This window comes from Chenopodium quinoa, unplaced genomic scaffold (assembly GCF_001683475.1).
Source record: "Chenopodium quinoa cultivar QQ74 unplaced genomic scaffold, ASM168347v1, whole genome shotgun sequence".
Classification (NCBI taxonomy): Eukaryota; Viridiplantae; Streptophyta; class Magnoliopsida; order Caryophyllales; family Amaranthaceae; genus Chenopodium; species Chenopodium quinoa.
Genome location: NW_018742951.1, coordinates 5,890,441 through 5,909,356, shown reverse-complemented (window position 1 = coordinate 5,909,356; position 18,916 = coordinate 5,890,441).

Below are 18,916 nucleotides of genomic sequence, written 5' to 3'. Positions count from 1 at the left end.
TATTTCCTTAGTTTATTATTAGTTTAATTCACACAAACACAACTTGGTTACTTAATAATTTAGATTATAATTATTGATTAGGAATAAAAGAACATTGTTTCCTTGTGGATTCGACCCTACTTCCCTATCTGCTTTAGTTAGAGGATTTAGGAATTTCTTTTGATTAGGTAATACGACTAGATCCTGTCAAATACATGATCATTTCATTCTAATAGACACTCATCATTGCAATGATACATGATAGTTCACATCTTGAATGAATAATCATGAGTTAATATTGATACATGATTATTCATATATATAAATATCATGCATTAATACTTTGCGGCTATTTTAAAATTTATTCTCACTTTTATCTATGTACATATTTATATTGAAATATGTTCATTTTCATTCTAATACGTGATCATTTCATTTTAATAGGTGGTTTTTTGCAATGATCATACATAATAATTCACATATATATAATTCGATCACATATATATCATATACTACCTCCGCTTCAGATTACTCGCAACAAACATGCTGTATGCGGACTCTTAGGCAAAAGATCTTAAGTGTAGTTATTGAAAAATAAGGACATATACTTAAGTATTAATCCAAGCCAAAAAAAAATAAGAAAAAACAAATTTAACAAAAATTAAAATAATTAACTCACCACCACCAACAGCACTGAAACCACTTACCACCACCACCACCAGCACCGAAACCACTCACAACCACCAGCACCGAAACCACAAGAATTTGTCAGTACCACAAGAATCCATAGTACTCTTTCATAGTACTCATACCACCGAAACCACCGAGCTTCAAATTTGTCTCTCATAGTACTCATACCACCGAAACCACCTAGCTTCAAAATTTCTCTCTCATAGTACTCATACCACCATTACCACAAGAATCCATCAATAGAGGGAGTAATCACATATCCACCATTATTTAACACAATCCTCAATTACACTAAGTAACTTCCATATTCTAGTCAATATTCACTCCAAAATTTCATCAATATATAATTTCTTCAATCGAGGGGGCACCTCAAAGCTAAGCTACCTCCCATGGCAGTCAAACACACCTCAAAAATCAAAATCACAACTTCAACCAAGTGAAATCACCCATCATAAACACAATTTCACTAAATAAACACACATATAATTATAATAAGCAAATTAAATATTTGAACGTCAACTATTGTTGTCTCATCATCCTCACTACCACAACAAATCAACAACAATAGGCAATTTACCTAATTATTTTCATTTTAAAAATTGAAAAACGATTAAAAAAATAAAATAGGAGAGAGAAAATAAAATCAGTAATATAGAAGAGAGAGAAAACAAAAAGGCTGAAAAAGAGGAGAGAGAAATAAAAAAAAAAGATCTGTAAAATTATTTATAGAGTTGCTTAGATAGAAAGTATATTTAATAAAAAAAGTTAAAGAAAAGAAAAAAAAAAGAACAAACATGCAAATTGAATGAAATGGCGTAGTATAGAGGGGGCACTACTACAAAAAAAACCCTAATAAGTCGGACTTTTAGAGTCACCTGTATATATGGTGCGACTTATAAACCTATCGAGTCGCCCCATACTTATTAGGCAACTTGTTAAGTTGGGGTTAAAATCAACAAAGCACCTAACAAGTCGCCTAATATATATGAGGCGATTTGATAGGTTACAAGTCGCCCCATATATGCATGCGACTCTATAACCCGACTTATTTGGTGGTTTAAATAAGATTTTCAAAGTCACCTGTACATAAGGTGACTCGAAAACCTGTCGAATCGCCTTATACATATTAGGCGACTCAATAGGTGAGTTTTGTTAGCTATGACTCTCACTTAATGAGTCGCCTAATATGTATAAGGCAACTCGATAGGTTAATGAGTCACATTGTATATATAGGTGACTTTGAAAATCTAATTTAAGCCACCGAATAAGTCAGGTTATAGAGTCACATGCATATATGGTGCGACTTGTAAACCTATCAAGTCGCCTTATGTATATTAGGTGACTCGTTAGGTGTTTTGTTGATTTTAACCCCAACTTAACAAGTCACCTATTAAGTATGAGGCGACTTGATAGGTTTACAAGTCGCACCTTATATACAGGTGACTCATAAAGTTCGACTTGTCAGGTGCTTTATGATATAATCACTACCTAATAAGTCGCCTAATACGTAAGACGCGACTCGATAGGTTGAATGTTACAATTTATTTAAACTAGTTACAATCTCATATATATATATAAAAAGCAACTTTGGCATAATGGCAAGAACTTCAACCTTCCAGGCAAAGAACCAGAGATCAAGCATGCTAAGTAGCATAAACATTGACATTATATGAGCTAATAAAAACAGTTGGAAAAAAATGTTGATTTTTTACGTGTCGCCTCTTTCAACACAAGCGACACAATAGATTAACCTAAGGAGTCGCCTCTTTCAACACAAGCGACGCAATAGCTTAACAAATAGAGTCTAAATTATCAAGTAACCAAATTGTTCTAATGAGGGTAAAACTAATAATTAAACTAAAGCAAGTTGAGTAAGGGAGGAAAACAATAATAAAAGGCCTAGGGTATAGGTTCACCAATAAACAATATCCATGGTAAAAACATAACAATCAATTATCAATGCATAAATTAATCAGATCATAAAGGGCTTTCGCTACGTATTACGATCACAGAATTAATCTACCGGTATTAAATCACATCTCTCGAATCTTGACTTAACCATTTATAAATTAACCTCCGATTGAAACTAAGCCTAAACATCAATTATCATCTCTTGAATCTCGAATCAATATTGCATTACTCATACAATTAAACGAGCGCAAATTAAATTGCATAGCATTAAATCAATCAATAGGAAATCAATCAAGCATTGACAATCAACAATAATAAACTACCCCTTCATATTATTTATGGATCCCCACAAACCCTAGAATTAAACTAGTCACACATAATTAAATCTAAACTAATCAAAGCAATTAAACAAGACATAATTAATCAAATCAATTAAATTACTGAAAATAAAAGGGGAAGAAATCGTTACCAAAATAAACGCAAATGATGAATTGTATAAAACAAAAGTGTAGAGAGAAAACAAGAATATTCACTAAAAGCTAAAACTAAAAACTAAGAATTTTACTTATGAAAAACGTCCAAGAGAGTCTAAACCTCCTTACCAAAAGCGTATTTGTACTTAACTAGAAAACCTAAGCTAAAACAAAGATTAAAAGTCGCTAAATGATCTCAGAAACACGCGCCCAGTCGGGCGCCATCTCGCCCTGCCGGGCGCGCCTTCGGGCGAGCAGCAACTCTCTTCCTTCTTCCTCGCCCTGCTGGGCTCGCCTTCGGGCGAGCTCCCGGGCGAACTTGGACTTCTTCAATTGGGCCGTTTCTTAGCGCAATTCGCATTTCCTCTTTGGGTTCTGAATACATGGTCCATTGCCCCGAACTCTTCTTCTTCGCCGAGCCTTTAATCACCGATTTGATGACTCCAACCGGTCTTGGGCTTCGGAATTTGGTCATATGAATGCGACCTTACTCCAATGCTCGTAGTGGCTCCAATAAATCTGGGAAAATGCTCCAAATCCGCAATTTCCTATAAAACAATACCAAATCTACGAAAACACTAGAAAACGCATAATAGTAACAAAAGTAGCTCCGTAGAGCTCAAATAAACACAATTATGACCATTGGGACGGGGAATAAAAATATGTGAAATAGACTTATCAAACTCCCCTAAGCCAAACCTTTGCTTGTCCCTAAGCAAAGCAATGGATAAATAAACCAAAACTTCACCCCAAAAATAATTTAAATCAAGCACAATCGATTCAAAGCAAATCCAACAAAATATGCATCAAAGTCAACCAATCAAATCCATCCAACTACTCATCCTCCCTAACAATTGTCAAATAGAGCAAACCACAAGTGTATATGGAATTCAAGACTAGTGCTCACGCACTCTTCATTCTTTTATGTGGCGGATATAAAATGTATCCGGTTACACTCCATCCAACCCCTTTAATGTGAACAATGCCCTCCCAAACTCACATTACTCGTGTGTTTAAAAGACATACACTCAACCTAGTAGTCGACTCGAAATATATCAAATCATTCTTTGCATTGGTAAACAACTAATTTCACATTCATACAAGTCTATGCACAAAGGTCAGAAGGTCTTCAAAGCTTGTAATGTAAGGCTTAGGTATAGGGTAGGAAACATTTGGGAAAATGTGAGAGCAAAGCCATGCTTAAGGGAGCCAAAATCCTAATAAATAAAACCAAGGTCAAAATTAAATAATGATCAAATCATCTCCAACACAACTCAACTCTACTAACAATTCACCAAACATCCAATTATATTAAAAATTTCCAACACTTACAACTTCACTCGTGTATACAAAATATAACATTATAGAACTTGAGTGAACAAACAAACTTTGAACTCTTTTTTTCTTTTGAATTTGATTTTTTTTTTCCTTTTTTTTTCTTTTTATCTCACACTGGAATTTTATTCAACTTTGAACATATTTCTCAATTTTCCAATTCACAAAAATAAGAACAAACAAATAACTTCTCAAATCAACCCACATTGTGCAAATAATATGCACTCTACAACTCCCTCACCTCACTCACTAATAGCTCCCCCAAGCCAAGCTTGGGACTAGTAACCAATGGGGCTTAAATAGGCTTGTAATGTGGCAAAATAAACAATAAAAGGGTACAAGCAACAACATGGCCTGGGTAGCAAGAAGGGAACAAATGTATCTAAAATCGTCTGAAGGCCACCTAAAGAACAAATGCCTTCGTCCTCCTCAATGTGCATAATAATGAGTCATACAAACATTACTCAGAGTTGCAAACCAATACTCAACTTCATTGACATACTAGGAACTAACACACAATTCCTAACCAAATTAACTAGCCAAGCACCAAATCCACAAGTAGTTAGACAAAATTGACTCATATTAGGGCATCCAAGCAATCAAACATCAAATCATGGCTAACCTATCCACAATACTCATCATCATATACCAAGAATCAAAACAATTTTCATGTATGGGGAATCAAAACAATTTTCATGTATGGGGCACAAGGAAGCATGATTTATCATTCATTAGATCGTATTTTTGTATATTTTTTTTATTTTTTTGAAAGCAATAAAACTAACCTAGAAAGCAATTAAAAACCTATACTAAGCACACCAAAGAAAATAAAAGGAAAAGGGAAAGAAAGAGTACCTATATATACAAGAAATTCCCCCCAAGCCAAACCAGACAATGTCCTCATTGGCTCAAAGGGAAGTTAGTAACCCAAGCGACTACCCCTCGTCATCAAGCTCGTAGCCACCACCATCCCCAACATCACAATTCAGCACTTTGGAATTCTGGACAAAAAAGAAACAAAGTGATATTAAGAAAAGAGGCAAAAACAAGTTAGGCTCACTATGCATTATATAAATGATAATGCAGTGATTCTAGTTTCATTGGAAATTAGACTTGAAGAGCTTTCCAACGATAGATCACACGTAAAATTTCGTTAAGAAACGCAAAAGATATGACATCTTGAAGTTGGCCCGTTTTGCTGTCCCACTCACGCGCCCGGTTGGGCGAATCTTCGCCCGGTGGGGCAGGTTTGACTCCTTTTTGACCTTTGATCTCGTGCCCGGTCGGGCGGATGTTCGCCCGGTCAGGCGGATGTTCGCCCAATCGGGTGAATTTTAGGCAAAATTCCTCTTTTCTCTCGCGCCCGGTCGGGCAAATTTCGCTCGTATACGGACTTTCTCTCGCGCCCGGTCGGGCGAGCTACAGCATTTTGAGTCCGTTTTTTCTCAATTTTCCCATTTTTCTCCACTTGTTCATCTTCAAACCCAAGCTCTGCACAGTTTAGAGCTCTTTCTATAGCATCCACTTCATCTTTCCATGTAATAGCTTTTCTTGTGGAAGATGTAACACAAAATACCGCCTCTAAGGGATCTTTAGCGAGAGCTTGGGGCTTATTAGAAAAATTAATTACATCAACCACGTCAATACTATAGCATTTTTCTTCCAACATGGGGCTTTTAGGGGCATTATGTAGATTAAAAATAATATTTTCATCCCCTACACATAATGTAAGTTAACCACTTTTCACATCAATTATTACCCCCGCAGTATGAAGGAATGGTCTACCCAAAATAATTGGAATTTGCAAATCTTCCTCCATATCAAGAACAACAAAATCAACAGGTATATAAAATTTACCTACTCTAACAGGAACATCCTCTAAAACACTTAAAGGGTATTTAACAAAACGATCGGCCATTTGTAGAGTAATATTGGTAGCTTTTAAATTACCCATATTTAATTAGAGCTCAAAGATAATGGCATAACACTTACACTTGCACCCAAATCACATAAAGCTTTATCAATCATCAGATTACCAATGTGACAATGAATAGAAAAACTACCCAGATCTTTTAGTTTAGGTGGAGATTTATTCTGTAATATAGTACTACATTCTTCAGTAAAAGCAACTATCTCCACCTCACTAATAGATCTTTTTCTGGTCAAAATTTCTTTCATGAATTTAGAATGTGCAGGAACTTGAGTAATTAATTCTGTGAAAGGAACTGTTACCTGCAAATTCTTGACAACTTCCAGAAACTTACCAAACTGCTTATCCAACTTACTCTTAAGATGTCTATTTGGGAATGGTAGTTTGATAACTGGTTTCTGCATATCTCCACTCTTGTCTTGAGTTTTAGCCTGCAATTTATTATCAAAAGAGTTAGTTTTATTTTGGGGCCCTGCAGGGTTAGTAACAACAATATTTGGTGTAATAGAATAAGGATTAGCAATTTTTGTAATGATAAGTTCATCATCTTTGGGCATAGAAGGCCCATCGTATTTTAAACCACTTCTCAGCATAATTGCATTCACGTGATCTGTTGGTTGCACTAGCTGCGATGGTAGTGTTCCCTACTGGCGAGATTGCAGACTAGAAGAAAGTTGAGCAATTTGACTATCCATGATTTTGTTATGTGCTAGGATCGAGTCAATTTGCGCATCTCTAACCTGTATCTGTTTCTGCATATTAACTAACATAGTTCTTATTTCTGCTAAGCCGGAATCAGGGGGAGGAGTAACAGTCTGTTGTGGTCTCTGATGTGGAGGTTGGTAGTACCTCTGCTGCGGTTGTTGTACCTGTGGTGGGGGGTTAGGCACATTCGTACTGTTGTACGTCATATTCTGGTTATTTTTCAACCCTGCATTGTAGGTGTTAGAGTATGGACTAGTTTGCTTATAGGCCTGAAAAACATTAATCTTCTCAAGCGAACTGGTGCATTCCTGAGCCCAATGACCTACAAGACCACAATTTTCACAAATTATTGCAGAGTTAGTACCAACAGCAGAAAGATTAGCATTGGAAGATGAATTAGAATTATTAATATTGTCTAGTTTCTGGCTAATGGCAGTCAATTGTGCTTGCAAAAAAGATATAGAATCGACTTGGTGTTTTCCTTTATTTGCAAATCCTCTGGGATTCCCATATTGGGAATTATGAATAGCCATCTCTTCAACAACATTGCTCGCTATATTAACATCCAAATTCATAAATCTTATGTTAGCTGTAGAGTCCAAAATCATTCTTGAATTATATCCAATCCCGTTGTAGAAGGCTTGGATTATCTGCCATTGTGCTAGCCCATGATGAGTGCATTCTCTCTACAAATCCTTAAATCATTCCCAAGCTTCATATAAAGATTCATCACTTCTTGGGAAAAATTTAGGATCTTACTCCTTAACAAAGCTGTTCTCTCTGTAGGGTAGTATTTGTTATAGAAATTCAAAACAAGAGTTTCCCAGTCAGTAATAACAAGTGCAGTTCTATTCAGTCCATTGTACCATAATTTAGTTTTACCACATAGAGAAAAGGGAAAAAGAATCTCCCTGATTTGGTCCTGCGTGACCCCAGCTTGCCTAATAGTATTGCAATATTGGCAAAAATCCAAGATGTGAAGATTTGGATCTTCACCCTTAGCTCCACTGAATTGCTTCCTTTCGATCATGGTAATAAACTAGAGTAAAATCTCAAATTGTACTCCCTCGAGATTGGGTGTAGGGGCAAGGTGTGGAAAATTTGCCAGGGACGGCTGCGAATAATCGCTGAGCTTGCGAGGTGGTTGAGCCATCACTGATTCTGAATCTGAAGAAACTTCTGTGTCACTCCCTAGCCTTGTTTGGCGAAACCCCCATCTAGCGGGTGATTAAACCCACCCTCTACCATAGCCGGCGCAAACCCGAAACTAGCCAGCCCCACTTAGCGGCTGATAGAATCCACACTTCCTCTACCCTCGCCAGTGCGAACCCAGAACCGCCAAGACTCACCCCTTCCACTGCAACACCCTAGAAATTCCTTTCCTTTAAAATACTTGTTATGTTCTTTTTAAAATACGAAAAAGGTAATTCTAAGACATTACCGCCACCGTGAAAACGACTAAGGCAATTATCAAAGACACACAACGGAAGACTCACTTTAAAAACCATTCAAAACAAGTCAACTTAAAAAGTCAAATCAACGAAAGTAAAGTCAAACCAAAGTCAAACGAAGTCAACGTACAACTTGGAACCATTGTAGACCCTTATCAAAACCCAAAACAAATATTAAAACCTTTGCGTTACTCTCACAAGCAAATATATAATAATCAAAGCAAATAAAACACTTCATATCCTTATGGAAACTAAACAGGATTCACTCTTCACTCATGCCCGTCATGAATATGCTTCATCACCTGAAAAGCTTCTCTTTACTTTGTCCCCACTGCTCGCCATTAGAAATGGGTCGTCGTATGGCCAAGATAAAGACAAGGCCAAAAAAACATACAAACACACAATCAGCAATGCTGAGTACATAAGCGTAAACAATACATACTAACATGCTTTCATCCTATCAACACACAACTTACCTTGTGCACCTGTTACAAGCATACAACATACAATAAAACCAACCAATAAATAAATGAATTGCTTATTTAATTTGATTACACATCGAACGGGTTTCCCACCAAATCTCAGCCCCAAATAAATTGAGGTAAACTACACCGGGAGCTAACCGGGTAGACAAATGTCCCATGAAATTGAAGGATGTCCTGCGCATAAAATAATAAAAGAAAAATACAGCGTCTTGTACTCCCAGTAGAAGTTATAATTATAAAGTCACATAACTCCCCCCATATGTTCATACTCAAGGTATATACGTTCCAAGAGTTTTGGTGTGTAATCTCTTTCACTTTACGTTGTTTTACATATTTTTAGACTTGGTGATGACTCTCAATCCACAACACAATCAATCATCATAATTCATCCAAGCAATCAAACATACCCGTTTAATTCTTAAATAATTAGTGACCACGTAAATTTAATGTTGAACCCTTTATAAACTACATCGGCGTTAAATAACACCTTAAGCGCATAAAGCACCGCAAATCCTATCCCTCGGTGTTTAGAACACATTAAGTGCACTTAGGCACCGCAATATATTTTATTCCTGTGTACTAAGACACTTAATAGCTCAATTCCCATGCTTAAAGCATCAAATAAAATTATATGAACCATAATAAAATTCCCTTTTTATATTCCAAGCCAAATTAAACATTTAGTTTAATTAAACATGCTCTCAATCAAGCCAATAATAAAAGTGTGGTTCATAATCAACAAGCCACCATAATTAATTCCAATCATCAATTTACCACAATTATCCATACTTCACAAATCAATCACCAACATTAATCCAATCAACAATTCAAACCAATACCAATCATGATGATACTACCTAGGAATTAATTTAACAAAGCCTAACATGCTTCTAGACACTTAAATAATTACCGAGTACGCGAATGTACCTCGAATATGATCTCAAAATCGTCACGACTATATGAAATCACTCACTTGGAAGTCTCCTACAACCCAAAATTACAAAGAGACATTATTACCTATTCATAATAAATTTCCAGCCATATATACACTCTTTAAATCACTTTTAAACCTTCTAAAACATGCTGAAAATTAATTTAAACCACCTACTTTTATTCCCAATTAGTGGGTAATTAAAAGTTCTTTCAAGAAACATAATTCTAGCCTTTATATAAAAATTCCAGCATTATAAAAACTTATAAACTTGCTATAATTTTGTTTAAAAACATTAATTTCAATAATTTTAATCTATTACAATCAAATTTCATCAATAAACATTAATTTAGAAACCTAGGGTTTTTAATTTGGGGCTTTTTAATTCAAAAACTAAATCTGAAAATTATATACATAATAATCATTTCTAAAATACAATAAAATCATCACACACACCCAAAAATAATAATTAATCAAAGTTGGATTAAAATTAAGGAAAAATTGCTTTAAATAATACGACCTTTGCTCTGTCCGCTAAAAACAAGTTGACCTTTTGTTTATTTCAGAATAATACGACCTTTAGGGGTACTCCGCTTTAAGCAAGTTATGACCGGTTATTAACTTGATTAACAGGTTATATGGACACGTGTCATTGTATGATTGGTTTGAAATTTTATTTGTTTTTAAAAAAAAATTTAATGTTTTTAATTTTTAAAAGTTTATTAATTTTTTATTTTATTTTTAAAAAAAAAAAATCCCCCACCCACCATCTTCCCCACCAACCACCTCCGACGCCGGCCACGCCTAGATCTCCTTCCTCCGGCGCCGGCGTTGACCCCCCTCCCTCGCTGCCCCTTATTCCCAGCCACTAATGCCTCCCTTTCTCCACCACTACCGCCACCACACTCTCCCATGACCACCACGAATACCCTCTCCTTGCGCAGCCACACCACCCACATCCCCTCCCAGCCATCCATCGACATTTTCCCCTTCCCTTGCTGCCTAGCCCAAAAACCTTATCCCTTCCCTTTCCCAGCCAGAAACCACCACCCTCACCTTGCCCAGCCTCGAAATTGTCGCACCTTAACCAGCCTCGAAATCGCCGCACCTTGCCCAACCTTGAAACCATCCTCTCTCACCTTCCTTAGCCACGAAACTACGCCCTTTGATCCCGTCAATTAACCACGAAATCGCCGATTGCTGCGATGAAGGCTGGCTGGGTGGTTGTGGTGGGAAAGCTAGCGTCGGCGAGGGAGAAGGGTTTTGAGGAGGGGATTCGTGGTTCAAGGGAGGAGGACCCGCGCCGAGGGCTGGGTTAATAGGTTGCTGGGGAAGGGGAAGGTCGCCGGGGAAGGGGAAAGGGTGGCTGGTGGTGGAGGTGTGTATTTTTTTTGTTTTTTTAAGATTTTAATTATTTTAATTATTAATTAACCATAATTAAAAGTTTTAATTAAGAGTCAATTAAATTATTAAACAAATTTATTGAAAATTTTAATCGGTTATTCAGGTTGGAGGTAAAATAACTTGTTTGAAGCGGACACCCCCCAAAGTTCGTATTATTCTGAAATAAACAAAAGGTCAACTTGTTTTTAGCGGACGGAGCAAAGGTCGTATTATTTAAAGCAATTTTTCCTAAAATTAAAACAAAGAAGAATTTTTTTTTAACATAACCGCACGCACGGGTAGGGGGCTGTTGAGCCCTCCACGCAGGCGGCTGTTGTTGCCAGTTGCTACTGTGGCGGTGGTCAGCCGGTGGGAAGTGGTGGCGACAGCGGCCGACCACCTTAGTGTGTGTGTGTGTGTGAGTGTTTGTGAGGGAGGGGGAAAAATTAAGGGAGAGAGAAAAATAAGAGGAGAGAGAAAGAGTTTACCTTTGGGTATTCTCCACCTTGGGCAAAGTCTAATTTGCTCATAAGATGGGTATTTATACTCTCTCTCAAAACCCTGCTAACTTAATTCCCTTTTCTACCCTTAATGATTCCTACTCCTATTCCAATTGGCATTTGACTTTCTTTAAAATTCCATTGACCTTAAAACTACCTTATATAATTTAAATATGCCCCAAAGTTTCTAAATAATAAAATAAAATATTTCCAAAATAATTAAATAAATAAAAATGAACTTTTAATTAAAATAAACCTTTTTAAATTATTAAAATACCATAAATAATTCATTTCGGATTATTTAAATATTTCATAAAATAATGTTTTTAATTAATATACATATAAAAATATGAGGTATTACATCCACACCTAGCGTACAACCCAAATTTTTTCAACTACAGTTTTATTTAGGAAAAATTAGTATTTATTATTTCAAAATTAAAAAAATGGATAGTTAATTATTGTATAAGCCAATTGGTGACTTGTTTGTAGTCACAGGTAAAAATATTCATTTATGATAATAGACATCAGAGTTAGACTTATTCTTGAATTAATCAAAGTTGAACTTATTTTTGGAAGATCATCTAAAGTTCGACTTATTGTTGTTAATTTTTCCTTATTATTATTTTCGAAATTCGGGCATATAGGCTAAGGTATCTTTATCTTTGATCGAAAACAAATATCCACTAGTACTCGGATATCCCCATTACCTCATGGTCAAATATATGCATGTATTGTCATTTTCAATAAAATTGTCCATCCATCGTTTGTTGGTCATGTTTATTTGTTTATTTGACCATTGTATTTTAAGATTATTAAAAATTAATGATAAATTAATTGGAACAACAACAATAACAACAATAATATCATCTTTGCTTCCCACTAATTTTCTATAAATCTTCTGAGATATTATTAATATTATGCTGTTTTCATAATAAAAAAATTAAAGGAAAAATTGCCCGTAATAATCCCATCTTTGGGGCATCCGCTAAAATTAATCCCACCTTTGGATTATTTTTAAATAATCCGACATTTATACCTAATTCGCTTAAAATGGTCCCAACCAGTCATATAACTTTTTATAACAAGTAACCAGACACGTGGCGGCCTGTGATTGGTAAAAAAACAATACTTGTAAAAATAAAATAAAAATTTTTTTTAAAAAAAATTAAATTTTTTTTTGTTTAAAGAAAAAAAAAATTAATATTCAAAAAACCACCCACCGCCCAAGTCACCGTCGCCCCCATCGCCTGAGTCCTCTGCCACGCAGCTCTGGCCAGCCAGCCCCCAACCCCAGCGCCAGCTCCGGCGTGCAAGCGACACCCCTCCCCCTCCTCTGAACCACCAACCCCCTCCCTCCCCTACGAAAAACCAGGTCAAGCAGTTTCAAAAACATCGGCAGCCCTAAAACCATCCCTTAACCCTCGAAAATCCCTTTCCCGTCCCGATCCCAGCCCCTTCCCGTCCCTTTTCTGACTGTGCCTACCTTCCCTGTCCCCCATTCTGATCGTGTTGTCCTCCCCCGACATCGATTCAGGCGTGCCGACCTCCCTAACCCATTTCCTAGGGTCTGGTTTGGTGAGTTTTCGATTTTTCGAAGGGGGTTTTGGGGTTGGGTTGGCTAGGGTGGGATCCTGATGGTTTCGGGTCTAGGTGGCGGTGGTTTTGGGTCTGGGTGGGTGGTGATTCTAGGGTCTGGGTTTGGGTGGTGGTGGAGATGGTGGTGGCTGAAGTGGTGTGGCTTAGGCGGTGGTTGGTTTTTTTTTTTTAATTTGATTTTACTTTCTTTTATTATTAAATTTTTTGTAATTTTGGACAAATTAAGTTGTGACATGTGTAAATTAAATTTAATAAAAAAAATTACTTCTTCAACCAATTACTGGTCACTCGGGACCGTTTTATGAGCAGATTGGGTATAAAGATCGGATTATTTATAAATAACCCAAAGGTGGGATTATTCCGGGCAATTTTTCCAAAATTAAAATAGTAATAATAAAATTAATTATATGATAGCATTAAAATTAAAATTAGAAAAATAAAATAATTAAATTTACTTTAGATCAAATTAGAAAAAATAAGTTCAAGTAAAAAAATAAATAAATGCAGGTCAGATCAGATAAGATAATTTCAAATCAAATTAAATCAGACAGATCAACCAAAATAAGGTGAACTAAACAAGGCCTTCGAGACTTAGAGCTAATAAAAAACTTTATACTAAAGACAAAACGAAGGATGACACATCTAGTTAATAAATTTCGTGAATTGCTAAACATCGCCTACAAATTACCAACTAAAGCCCGCACATTTCCATTGAGTTGACAATATTACCCTTGACCTAAAAAAAAACCCTTGACCTAAAAAAAAAACACTCTCTCATCACCCAAACAAAAAAAATCTGTGCCACTTTCATTCTACGTTTTTAAAAAAAAAAATCAAAATTCGGCAATGTCAAGGCGGCAAGGCAAGGAATTGGCGGCGGCGGCGGCGGAGGGAAGGAGGTCTCACGGTGGCAAGGTTGGTTTTTTTCCGTTAAAAAAAATAAAAAAAAAACACCGTGGCATGGTGGGGCGCATGGGGAGGACGTCACGGCGGTGGAGGTGGCGCCAGAATCAGACGCCGGAACCACGGCCATGGCGTCTGGATCTGGCGTCGCCACCACCGGTGTGGCGTCCTAGCCAGGCGCCGCCACCACAGGAATGGCGTCCTGGCCAGGCGCCGCCACCAGCGATCTGGCGTCCTAGCCAGGCGCCGCCACCCATGGCGTGGCTTCCCAGCCATGCGCCCCCTTTTTTTTTATGTTTTATTTATTTATTTTTTTTTAAAATCGTTTTTTTAGGTTTTTTTTTTGGTTTTTTTAAGTAATGTTGTTTGAGTGTTTGTTTTTTTATGGTTTTTTTTTATTTTGTTTTTTTCTGAAAAATCATAAATTTTTTATGTTTTTGTTGTTTTTTGTTTTTTTAAGTAATTTTCTTTGGGTTTTTGTTTTTTATGGTTTTGTTTTTGAAAATCAGTTTTTTTGTATGTTGTTTATTTTTTTGAAAATCATAAATTTTTTTTATGTTTTTGTTGTTTTTTGTTTTTTTCAGTATTTTTCTTTGGGTTTTTGTTTTTTTATGGTTTTTTTTTTCTTAAAATCAGTTTTTTTTTTATTTTGTTAATTTTTTTTTAAAATCATAATTTTTTTATTGTTTTTGTTTTTTGTTTTTTCCCCTAATTTTTTTTGAAATTTTGTTTGTGTTTTATGTGTTTTTAAGTTTTTTTCAATTTTGTTGTATTTTTTTTACATTTATACTTCCTTTCCATTTCTTTGTATGTTTGTTTTGTACAATTTTTTTTGTATATTTGTTATTGCAATTTGTTAGTATGTTTCTCTATTTAGTTGATATATTTTCGTTTAGGTTTTTTTTTTCTTTTATGTTTATATAAATTTTTTATGTGTTGGTTTTTTTTTTCTTTGTTTGTGTATATTTTATTCTGTAATTTATTTTAAGTGTTCTGTTAATTTCTTTTTCAGGGTAGTTTGCTAGTATTTTTTAGTTCATTTGATTTTGTTTTTGGTAGTTATTTTCTTATAATTTTTTTAATGTGTATACATTTTTTTATTTTTTGAAGGTGTCGCATTTTCGTCATGGTGCGGGGAAGAATTTAGACCTTATTAGGTCTGGAAACTACTCGATGGAGAGCTCGGGGCCCAGACATCTTAGATCCCGTGGTATTTCGGCCTCGGCTCGTAGAGAACGGGTTCACCATCGGGATGAGGATGAAGATGATGATGAGGAGGAGGAGGAGGAGGAGGAGGAGGACGCATATGAGGATGTGGACGATGGGAGTGGACCATATGATGATTACGGTTCATTCAGTCAGAGGCTAGATGACATGTACAAGACGCATAGGGTAGATGTGCGTAAGGGTAGGGATGGTAGGTTTGTGAGTAGATCTGGCACATCATCTGCATCTACCGTGTCTGGGGCAAGCAGAAAACGGTCGAGGGCCGTTAATGATTCTTGGGTGGTTAAGGGTGCGGTGCCTGGAGGGCCGTTCTTCTGAGTTTCAATTGCCTTGTTTATTCTCTCGAACAGTGTATCCAAAGCAGCGGTGGAAGAATCAATCCAGTCCTTCGTAGCTCTATGAGCACTCTCAACTCTACATGTTGTAGTGTTTCCAAAATGAAGTACTTGGTTTGTCCAATATTTGACAAACTTTTCCCTATGAGGTACCCACTGCTGCATCACATAGTTTATCAGTGCCGGACACCATTGGTACGAATCCATGAAGTTAGCCAAGGCTCGATCGTACTCTGCCTCCGTGGTAGCTTGAAGGATCTTCCGCCACTTACCATTAACCAATCTCTCTGCACTTTCCAAATTCTTGTTGAAGAGGTTGTAGGCTTTCACTTTCACACAGTTGTTGATGTGCCATGTGCATAATAAGTGCTTCGATTCTGGAAACAACTCTGCTATGGGGGCAAAGAGACCTCCCTCACAATCACTGACGATGGTTAATGGCTGAACATTAGGGCCGATGTAGTTTCTCAGCTTCTCCAAGACCCAATGATAACTCGCAGCCGTCTCATCCTTGATGACAGCATAGCCAATCAGAAAGTTCTGGTTCATTGGAGTCATCCCAATCATCTCAACCAGTGGGAACTTGTACTTGTTTGTCTTGTACGTTGAATCGATCAAAATCACAGTTGGCCAAGACTTGATCATATCAGCACAATCAGGATACACAAGGAATAGATGAGTCACCTCCGCTGTATCTTCATCAGAATAATACCAGAACAGGTAACCACGTGCTTGTGCCTGGTGTAGAAGCTGCTGTATAGGGTTCCTTCCCTCTGACCGTTCAAACCTCAGTTGTTGTCTGACGTTGTAGATGTGTCTTCGGTTTGGCTGGTCTTCAGGAAATTTCTCTAGCACAGATGCTAATATTTTAGCAGGCTTCACTTGAGCATCACTCATTTCTTTGACAACCAGTTTTGCAGCAGGACTTAAGCCGCTCAATTGTCGATGACCCACTTCATATACTATCATCTCATGGTTGTGATACCCCCATTTGGAGTAACCTTTCACTTCCCAACCTTCACGACTCTCTAGTTGCCGAACCTTTACTCTGAACTCACACCCACAACCTTTCCGCTTTGTATCAAACCGAGTGGCTGTACTGAAATCTCTTTCTTCTCTTTTGCGATAACGGTCGCATCTCAAAATGCGATCCATTCTACCATCCCGTTGAGATTTATGACTTGTTACTACCAAGCAAAAACCAGAAATAATTGCAACCTGTTTAGCCCAATCAATCGCTTGTTGAGCATCTTCGAAGGGACCATCATGTACAAATATCCCACTGTAATCATTTCCGTCTCCACCGTAATCCTGCATAAATTAGATATTATATTTAAATACATATAATTATGTAAAGCGTAAATTAACACAAAATTAAAAACATAATTATGTATAACAGTATTCATACACATACAAAATTAAAACATAATCATTTATAAAAGTATTCATACGCATACAAAATTAAAACATAATTATGTGTAAAAGTATTCATACACAAACAAAATTAAGACATAATTAATTTTTTTGTAAATTATTAACACAAATCTAATTTCCACAGACAAAATTATAAAATAAATTTATTAGCAAATATGTAAAATATTATTTCAAGTTATACATATTTTTTTTACAATTTAAATTTTTCCAATTTATTTAATAAAAAAATACAAAAACATTAAACATCTAATTTCCACATACAAAATTATAAAATAAATTTATTAACAAATATTAAAAACATAATTACAAATAAAACATTTTCTTTTTTTTTTAGAATTTATAAACAAAAAAAAAAAAAAAAAAAAAAACTAAAGGCAGTGGCGCCTGGCAGGACCACCACCACCATGGCAGTGGCGCATGGCCAGGACGCCGCCACGGTGGGAGTGGCGCCTGGCCAAGACGCCAGGACCGTGGGTTTGGCGCCTAGCCTGGAAGCCACCACCACGGTTCTGGCGTCTTGGCCAGGCGCCACCTCCACGGTGCCGGCGTCCTAGCCAGGCGCCACCGCCATGGCACCGGCGTCCTGGCCATGCGCCCCAACCATGACGTTGGTGGTCCATGCTCACGCCTCCGACGATGTTTTACCTCGTTTTGCTGCGGCTCTCCGGTCTCCCGCGCGGACCCAGTACGACTCCACATTTTTGGATGTCAGAATTTTTCGTTTTACGGTAAGATTTCACAAATGGCCAAAAGTGCCAAACTAAGTGTCTTTTTCAATTCGATTTTTCGATGTTAGAGTTTTTCGTTTTTGGTAAGATTCCAGAAATGGCCAAAACTGTCAAATCACGTGTCTTTTTTAATTTGATTTTTCGACGTCATACTTTTTCGTTTTGGGTAAGAATTCACAAACGGGCTTTATGTAGTAATTTGTGGGCGATGTTTAACAAATCCCTAAATTTCCCGCCACTTTTACTTTTTTTTTTTTGTTTTTTTTTTTGTTTTTTGTTTTTTGTTTAACAAATCTTCATGAATATTATTTTATATATCATATAATATTTAACTTTCAATTTGGTAACTGTATACAAAGTATAGTCCATATGCATTCAATGAAAATATTTTAACATATCTTTCATATATTTTATAATAGGTATTTTTCTATAATAAACAAACATATACTACGTATAAGGTAATATATTAGAATAATGTACTACTCCCGTACTCCGTATCATTCGACATTGTATCTTTTTCTTTGAAAGTTTTTTTTTTTGCTCCAACCAGGATTTACACTTTAGCTTTTATTATATATTTGTTGATTTATTTATAATAATAACACCATAATTCAATAACTTTAAATGTAAAATAAAAATAAAAAAACCTTGATTATTGGCACAAAAAGTAAGTCCATTAAATTTGTATAAAACATTGTGCCGATCAAAGTATGCTATAAAACATTGTGCCCGGTCAAAATATGCCAACAAAATAGGGTCATAGGAACGTATGGGGACATGGGGTATATTGGTATATAAGTACATTGCACGGTTTTATAATTAACATAAAATTTCATTCTTATATAAAATCTTATAATCATTGAATTTGCGTTTCTTTTATTCTTTTTTTAAATGTTTAATGATCAATAACTTTTGAT